The sequence below is a fragment of the Rhinopithecus bieti genome, unplaced genomic scaffold, assembly GCF_001698545.2.
Source record: "Rhinopithecus bieti isolate Rb0 unplaced genomic scaffold, ASM169854v2 scaffold_1295, whole genome shotgun sequence".
NCBI classification, from domain to species: Eukaryota; Metazoa; Chordata; class Mammalia; order Primates; family Cercopithecidae; genus Rhinopithecus; species Rhinopithecus bieti.
Genome location: NW_016803880.1, coordinates 1,592,571 through 1,602,216, shown reverse-complemented (window position 1 = coordinate 1,602,216; position 9,646 = coordinate 1,592,571). Strand labels below are relative to the sequence as shown.

General features: G+C 38.2%; 1 long non-coding RNA gene and 1 pseudogene across 1 annotated transcript in view; one reads left to right on the top strand and one right to left on the bottom strand.

Moving 5' to 3' along the window:
* Positions 1-7,354, bottom strand: LOC108517855 (60 kDa heat shock protein, mitochondrial pseudogene; annotated as a pseudogene).
* Positions 7,355-8,081: 727 nt separating this feature from the next.
* The window catches only part of LOC108518171 (uncharacterized), a 9,788-nt gene continuing 8,223 nt past the window's right edge, over positions 8,082-9,646 (top strand). Inside the window, exon 1 of the long non-coding RNA XR_001882305.1 lies at positions 8,082-8,199. This is a non-coding gene — a long non-coding RNA (uncharacterized LOC108518171). The remainder of the gene's footprint in view (positions 8,200-9,646) is intronic.

Sequence of the window (9,646 nt, the reverse complement as noted above, 5' to 3'; positions counted from 1 at the left end):
TTAGAACTTGCCATCTCCCATAACACCTCCCATTCTGCCCATTGCACCCATTACAGGGTGCTTCTCTTTTTTTAGGAATTTCTGTGACTACAACTTCTGCTGTAGTTAACAGAGAGGCTACCCCAGCAGCATCCAATAAAGCACTTCTCACAACCTTTGTTGGCTCAACAATTCCTTTTTCCACCATATTCACAAAATTTCTGACCATGGCATCATAACCAACTTCTGAGGAACTACATAATTTTCTCAACTATCAAAGATCCTTCAACACCTGCATTTTTAGCAATGGTCATTTCAGGAATTTTGAGTGTTCTCTTAATAATTTCTGTACCAATTTTTTGATCTTCATTAGCTGGAGTCAATGAGTCCAAGGCACCAATGCACCAAAGTAGGGTACAACCCCTTCCCAGAACAATGCCTTCTTCCACAACAGCTCTTGTAGCATTAAGGGCATCTGTAACTCTGTCTTTCTTTTCATTCACTTCAACATTACTTGTCCCACTAACCGTCAGCACAGCTCCTCTATCTGAAAGTTTTGCCAGCCGTTCAATTTTTCCTTTTCATATTCACTAGTTGTGACATCCAACTGCTCAATGATTCCTTGAATTCGTTTTTCAATTTGAGCCTTGTCACCTTTTCCTTTTAAGAACATAAGATCATCTTTGATCACAGTGACCTCTTCAACTTCTCCTAAGTCATGAGGCTGAACATCTTCGAGATTTAAGGTCAACTCCTCATCTTCAAACACTGCACCACCAGTAGCAATAGTTATACCGTTGAACTGGTTCTTTCTACTGTCACCAAACCTTGGAGCTTTGACTGCTACAACCTGAAGACCAACTTTTAGCCTGTTCAAAATGAGTGTGCTTAGAGTTTCTCCATCAACATTTTCAGCAATTATGACCAAAGGCTTATGGTGAGCATGGGCAATTTCAAGAGCAGGTACAATGGGCTGGACACTAGAAATTTTCTTTTCACTCAATAGAACATAAGCATCCTGGAATTCACATTTCTGACCTTTTGATGTATTAATAAAGTATGGAGAAATATATCCTCAAACTTTCATGCCTTCAATAATTCCTTTTTTCTTTTTTTTTTTTTTTAAGATGGAGTCTCACTCTGTCACCCATGCTGAAGTGCAGTGGCACAATCTCAGCTCATTGCAACCTCTGCCTCCTGGGTTCAAGCGATTCTCCTGCCTCAGCCTGCCAAGTAGCTGGGACTACAGGCGCATGCCACCACATCTGGCTAATTGTTTGTATTTTTAGTAGAGACGGGGTTTCACCGTGTTAGCCAGGGTGGTCTCAATCTCCTGACCTCGTGATCTTCCCGCCTCCACCTCCCAAAGTGCTGGGATTACAGGTGTGAGCCACCGCACCTGGCCTCATGCCTTCAATAATGTGTAATTCATCCGTAGTGTTTTTCCATCTTTAATGTGATGAAACCCTTTCTTTTGACCTTTTTCATTGCATCAGAAATTAGGTTGCCAATTTCTTTGTCTCCATTTGCAGACGTTGTAGCAACCTGAGCAATTTCTTCAGGGGTGGTCACAGGTTTAGACTGCTTTTTAAGTTCAGCAATTACAGCATCAACAGCTAACATCACACTTCTCTTGATTTCCACTGGATTAGCACCTTTGCTAAACTTCTTGAAGCCTTCCTTGGCAACAGTAGCAGTGGTAGTGCCATCCCCAGCCTCTTCATTTGTGTTATTGGCAACATCTTGAACAAGTTTAGCTCCGATATTTTTATATTTATCCTTTAAGTCAATGGACTTTGCAACAGTCATACCATCTTTTGTTACTTTGGGACTTCCCCAGTTCTGCTCAATAATCACTGTTTTTCCCTTTGGCGCCATTGTAATGGCTACAGCAGTGGGTAAAAGGTCTACACCTTGAAGCATTAAGACTCAGGCATCTGCACCAAAAATTTTACATCTTTGGCATAAACCCGAGTGAGATGAGGAACCAGGACCCTCGGCACTGGTCTCATCTGACGAAAGACTGCAGGTAATTGAAGAATTTCTGCAGGGTGGTGGCAGGGCTTGCGCACGCTGACACGGGCTGTCGGTGCTGAGTGAGGGGGCTTGTTCTACTTCTTAAAGGAAAGGCTTTCAGCTTTTCCTCGTTGAGTATGATGTTAGCTGTGGGTTTGTCATATATACCCAGTTTGTGTGTATTTTTACCCACAATGTGTTGAGCATTTTTTATCATAAGGGAACGTTGAATTTTATTGAATGCTTTTTCAGCATCTATTGAAATGATTACATGGCTTTTGTTCTTGGTTCTGTTGACATGATGTATCACACTTGTTATTGATTTGTACATGCTGAACCATCCTTGTATGCCCGGGATGAATCCCACTTGATCATGGTGAATGGCCTTTGTAATGTGTTGTTGCATTCAGTTTGCTAATATTCCATTGAGGATTTTTGCATCTATGTTCATCAAGGATATTGGCCTGTAGTTTTCTTTTTTTATTGTATTCTTGTCTGGTTTTGGTATGTCAGATTTGTGTGTGTGTGTGCGTGTGTGTGTGTGTTTAACATTAGTGACTCCATTTTGATTCTGACAACTTTCACAGTAGTTACTGAAACAATAATCTAAGATAGATAACTTTTTTCATTATTTCTACTTTTTCTTCTGAGGTGGGGTCTCCTTCTGTCCCCTAGGCTGGAGTGCAGTGATGCCATCATGGTTCACTCCAGCCTTGACTTCCTGGGCTCAAGCGATCCTCACATCTCAGCCTCCCAAGTAGCTGGGACTACTGGCATGTACCACTGCACCTGGTTAACTTTTTAATTTTTTTGTAGAAATTGAGTCTCCCTATGTTGCCCAAGCTGATTTCAAACTCCTGGGCTCATGCAATTCTCCCGTCTTGGTCTCCAAAAGTGCTAACATTACAGGCTTGAGCCATTGCACCTAGCCGATAGATCATTTTAAATGCATCTTCAAGAATGGTTCTAAATCTTTACAACCATATAATTTGTTCAAATTTTTTTTGTTTCTATAAAGGCTCAAGGTTGACCAACACTTAAAACACTGTGACATAGAGTAGGAGAAAACATTTTCAAAAGACATATCTGATAAAGGACAGCTATCCGAAATACGCAAAGTATTAGAATTCAACAATAAGAAAAGCAACAGCCCCACTAAAAATCAGGCAAAGGACCAAAGGAACAACCCCACTAAAAAATAAGCAAAGAACCTGGACAGACACCTCACCAAAGAAGACATGTGGATGGCAAATATGCATGTGTAAGGATCCTGAAAATGATATGGCATTAGGAAATTGCAAATTAATGCCACAATGAGATATTGTTACACACTTATTATAATGGCCAAAATCTAAAACACTGACAACAAATGCTGATGAGAATGTGCAACAATAGGAACTCTCATTCATTGCTGATGGGAATGCAAAATGGTACAGCTACTTTGGAAGACAGCTGGGCAATTTCTTACAAAAACTAAACATACTTTTACCATATACTCCAACAACAGTGCTCTTTGGTATTTACTCAAATGAGTTGAAAACCTGTGTCTACACAAAAACCTGCACACTGATATTTATAACAGCTTTGTTTATAATTGCCAAAATTTAGAAGCAATCACGATGTCTTTCTCTGGGTGAATGGGTAAATAAATTGTGGTACATCCAGAAAACAAAAGATTATTCAAAACTAAAATGAAGCCACGAAAAGACATGGGGAAAACTTAAATGCATATTGCTAAGTGAAAGAAGCCAATCTTAAAAGGCTATATACTGTATGATTCTAACTATATGACATTATGGAAAATGCAAAACTGTAGAGACAGTGAAAAGAACCGTACTTGCCAGGGGTTGAGGAGGAATGAGAGATAAGTAGATGGAACATGGAGGATTTTTTACAACAGTGAAACTATTGTTTATGATACTATAATGGTGAATACACGTCCAAAGCCATAGAATATACAACATCAAGAATGAACTCTAGTAAGCTATGGATTTTGGATGATAAACATGTATAAATGTAGGTTTGTTGATTGTAACAAATGTACCACTTCCTTGCAGGAGACTGATAGTTGTTTACATGTGTGTGTCAGGGGGTGCAGGGTATAGATGGGAACTCTCTGTACTTTGTACTCAATTTTGCTGTGAACCTAAAACTTGTCTAAAAGATAAATTTTATTTTGAAAAACACCATCATACACTAAAACTTTTTTGTCTTTATTTGGTAATACTTACAAATAGAATTTTATTAAAATTATATTTAAAGGTAGAGTCAAAAGATGTGCATGTTTTAATGAAATATCTTCTATTATTATTACTATCATCATAGTTATTATCATTTGACTTAGAAATCCTAAGTAGACATTATGAATTTAGAGATCAGTAATGTTCATTTTGAAAAAGACATATACTTGATAAAATTGCTTCTTGTTCTTTTGATGTTACTGTGGTTAAGAGTCTTGTGCTGTAATGATCTCAGTTAAAAATAGTAAAAAGAATCTCTTCAGTATTGTGGTGGACTCTGCACAGTGAATGCAACAAGAGGCAGGGTCACCTGCCCATATAGCTTGGTTTGTATCAGCCAGTTGAAATGTCAAGATGGTTCCTTATCCACTGGATAATTTCACAATCCTCCTCTTAATTTGGTTGCTTTGGACACATTCTATCCTGGAAACAAAATCTAGTCTTCATAATACATTCGGAAATAATAGATTCATGTTCTTTTTTTCCAGCTGGTACTGGTAGAGTTTACACATTTACTCCTGCACCATAGGAACAGCTGCTTAAAAAGCTGAAGTGTGTATTTGATTCCATTACATTGGCACAATAGAAAGTCACGTAAAAGACGGAGACTCTCTCAGTTTCTCCATATTTGGAAAATTAATTCTTTTAAGTGCTTTTAAAAAAATCTCTACAGGTGGTCACATTCTATGAACTTAGGACCAGAAATGACCTCATCACCTTCAGCTGGTCTAAAAGTTGTCTTTGGCTGCTGCACGCTTCACAAAATCTTGTTAATTATGATTGTTTTTCCTAGTTATAAGTCCTTCTGGATAAATTTTATAAAGCATTTATTTTATCACTTACGTAACTACATAAAATATTTTCATTGGTGTCAAAATGTCATGTTATTGCCAAACACATTCCATTTCAATTTCTAGAAATTATTGGAAAGTTAATACCCACACTTTAATGGCACCCTTGCTGTAGTATTAAATCATGCTTTACTGAAATTCACAAGAATCATAATTACACTGCATTTATCCAGAATAAAGCACTAGAACAGTTACTTTTTGACCATCTTGTCCGTTAATTACTATGTATGCGCTTTCTTTTTAGACAAACAATAAATGAAATTTAGTGTCTTTCTAGAACTGAGTTTTCATGAAAGTGATTGTCATATATATACTCATCATCTACTTCTCTTTTCAGCACAGTGATATTTTAGTTCAAGAATCAGTAAGTGAATCTTTTCCCTGGCATATAGAACTTCACCCTATTTATTTCTATTTCAAGAAAGTAAAAAATACTTTAAAAAGTAAAATTAGGCAAGAAAGTTGTCTTGCTAGCTAGGCATTTGGTTTCTCCTTAGATTTGTTATTTAAGAAAACTCAGTCTCCCTAGGCATCATTTCAAGAATATAATTGTTTAGCTGCAAAGCTATAGTTTTGGGTAGAAAATTCCCTTTGAGGGTTGCACATTGAACCCATATTTAGAGAACCTGAGAAATGAGCTTTCAGCAGTAATCATATTCACTCTTCTCCCCATAGCCTGGGGTGTCTAGAAGAAGCCACCAGGAACGCTGCAGGATGACTAAAGGGCTGAGTTTGATTCAGTTTGCCAGAATAGGTCCATCACCCTGAGGCCCTTTTTTGCCTAGGTCCTGCATATTCCATGCTATGGACTGAATTACGTCCCTGTAAAATTCATATTTTGAAGCCTTAACCCCCAATGTCATCGTATTTGGAGATGCGGCCTTTGGGAGATAATTAAGTTTAGATGAGGTCATGAGGCCATGGCCTCACGATGGGATTAGTACTGTTAAAAGAAGTGGCACCAGAGAGCTTGCTGTGTGTCTCTCTTTCTGCCATTGTGAGGACACAGGGAGAAGGCGGCCATCTGCAAGCCAGAAAGAGGAATCTAGCTCCAATCATGCTGGTGCATGAAGACTTCTGGCCTCCATAACTGTGGAAATAAATGTCCGTTGTTGAGCCACTCAGTCTATGGTATTTTGTTATTGCAGCATGAGCTGAGGATTAGAAATGGTCCCCAACCTAACAATGGTTCCACTTACGCTTTTTTGACTTTATGATGGTGCAAAAGTGAAAAGCATTCAGTAGAAACTCTAATTGGAGTGCCCATACAGTCATCCTGGTTTTTACTTTCAGTATAGTATTCAAAAAATTACATGAGATATTCCACACCTTATAAAATAGGCTTTGTGTTAGGTAATGTTGCCCATCTGTAGGCTGATGTAAGTATTCTGAGCATGTTTCAAGAAGGTTAGGCTAAGCCACGATATTCTGTAGATTTGGTGTATTAAATGCATTTTAAACTTAAGATATTTTCAATTTATGATTAGTTTATTGTGACATAACCCCATCACAAGTCAAGGTGTATCTGTCCATCCCCCAAGGACAAGAGACTTGGAGCCTGAGCACACAGGGATGGTGCAAACTCAGATGTTGATCCAGGCAGTTTAGGAACACATGTTTTAAAATTGGAATTGTTGCCTCAATTTTCTCTTTCAGTGTGTAAACAGAACCTCCAAATAAGATTAAATTGAAGAGAAAGTATTAAAGGGCAGTATTCCAGTGGAATCCATGAACAGTTTGCTTGCACTGACTTGCTAAGGAAGGAAAATTTTTAAAGTAGTCGTTATTCTTAAAGTTAAATTTATAGTTTAAGTTATGGTATATTTTGTACTGGGCACTGTGCCTTCCTCATAATATTCTTATTAGATATTTGTTGATTTAAGATGTTTTTTACTTCATCACATGTATTTAGCAAAGAGTAAATTCTTATAAAAGAATTTTATCATATCCTTGTGACAAAGTATACTCCATGCTAAATGTGGTACTAATTACTTGAGTGTGAAGGTGAAGATTTTTCCTGGCAAATTTGGAACAACGGCTTAAAAAATAGGTACTACACAGCTGAAGAGTCTTTCTTTCCAGATTCAACTCATATACCTACTATCTTGCCTTTCCCTAAGCATATATATTTAAATTCTAGAAACCGCCACATTCACTTATTAAAGCCAAGCATGTGTCTAATATTTATTACACTACATTTTTAGTTTTATGAAATACTGCTTGGAACAAATACTCACCCAGGACAGAGGTCCCGAACCCCTGGACCATGGACCGGTATTCGTCTGTGGCCTGTTCGTAACTGAGCTGCACAGCAGGAGGTGAGTGGCAAGTAAATGAGCATTACTGCCTGAGCTCCGCCTCCTGTGAGATCAGCAGCGGCATTAGATTCTCATAAGAGCACGAACCCTATGGTGAACTGCACGTGCGAGGGATCTAGGTGGTGTGCTTCTTATGAGATTCTAGTTAATGCCTGATGATTTGAGGTGGAACAGTTTTGTCCTGAAACTATCCCCTCCGCCTCCTGGCCATGGAAAAACTGCCTTTCACGAAACTGGTCCTTGGTGCTAAAAAGGCTGGGGATCACTGATCGAGGGCATAGCTAGTTTTTGCCATAGCTATGTCATAATTAGATGTGACAAAATCTCACCTGTAGATCTGAGTTGAGCATATGAGCCTATTTCATTGTGGTAGACAATTGTGTCTGCCGTGGTCCTCCAAAGATATTTACATCCTAATCCTCAGAATCTGTGAATATGAACCTTACATGGCAAAAGGGAGTTTGTACACATGATTAAGTTAAGGATCTTGATGTGGGGAGATTATCCTGGATTAACCAGGTAGGTTCAATGTCATCAGAAGGCTTCTCCTATGAGGGAGGAAGAAAGTCAGAAATAAGAGTAGGAGATATGATGTTTGAGCAGAGGAGAGAGAAAGAGAGAGAGTTGAAGATGATATGCTGCTGCTTTTGTTTTGAAGATGGACGAAGGGGCCCTGAGCCAAGGAATGCAGGCCACCTCCAGAAGCTGGAAAACGCAAGGAAATGGATTCCCCCCAGAGCCTCCAGAAGGAACACAACCATGCCAACCTGTTTTAGACTTCTGATCTCCTGAACTGTAAGATAATAAATATGTGTTGTTTTAAGCCAATAAATTTGTGATAATTTGTTATAGTAGCAATAGGAGAAGAATACAGCAAATCAACACTGATTTTATTTTCTTAACATGGTGCAACTAATACCAACTTAAAAGCAATTTAAACTTTACACACTAGTCAGATTCTCTAAAGAGACAAACGTAAGTGGATATAAGAGACTAATTTAATCTTCTGACATCTATGGGCACATTGAAGACTGGGAGAACTGGTAGTGTTCACGCAGTGTTTGTCCAACCCTTTAACCCAGCACCCTCTGGACCTGCACTGTCCACCCCACCTGGAGCTACTGTGCCCTGGAATTGTATCTAGAATGTAATGAGATGTGCAGGAAGTCTAAGATACACTATGGATTTTGTAAAGAAGAGTACAAAATACCTTGATGATTTTGCTTTGTTTTGTTTTTGAGACAGTCTTGTTCTGTCATCTAGGCTGGAGTGCAGTGACACAATGTCAGCTCACTGCAACCTCCTCCTCCTGGGTTTAAGCAATTCTCCTGCCTCAGTCTCCCAAGTAGCTGGAACTACAGGCACATGCTACCGTGCCTGGCTAATTTTTGTATTTTCAGTAGAGACGGGGTTTCCCTATGTTGCCCAGGCTGGTACAAACTCCTGACCTCAAGTGATCCACCTGCCTCAGCCTCCCAAAGTGCTGGAATGACAGGTGTGAGCCACTGTGCTTGGCAATAATTTTAAAATATTGATGACATGTTAAAATGATACTAGTTTGGATATATTGGGTTAAATAAAATATATTATTAAATTTAATTTTAACTTGTTTTAATGAATGCTGTTACAAGAAAACTTACATTGCACATATAAGTCATATTTTATTTCTATTGGACAGTGTTGCTCTACACAGATGAATTCTATGTAATGATGTAATTAATATCATGTAGGTTACTTATGTCAATTGATAGATTATTGATTAATCATTAGACTGCTGCAGTTGAGAGAGTTGATGGATTTATTTATATATATATTTATGCAGTTTAAAACTAGTTTAATCTCCATTTTTTGTAATCGTATTTTGCTAGAGTCTGACCTCTACAAATCTCAGGTTAAATTGTGGTGAGTTAAGTCAGACTTTGAAAAAACTATCTGGAGGAATGCCTAAGGAATAGTGAGAAATCCTGTTGGCAGCTCAAAGGTGGCATTTTTGGATGGCGGGAGGTAGGGTTTTCTGTGGTGGGTGAAAGTGACTTTTGTGGATGTTTTGTTGCCTTTTTTTTTTTTTTTAAAGGAAGGAAAGGTAGTCCATAACTATGAAGACATTGTTACTATAAAAACCCTAATTTAGGTAATTTTTTTTTTTTGGTAAAATGAAAAATGTATTTTCTCCTTTTAGTGTAGGAATACTTACAGGGAAGACAGAATTAAAAAGAGGAGGCAGGTTGCTTATATAAAAATC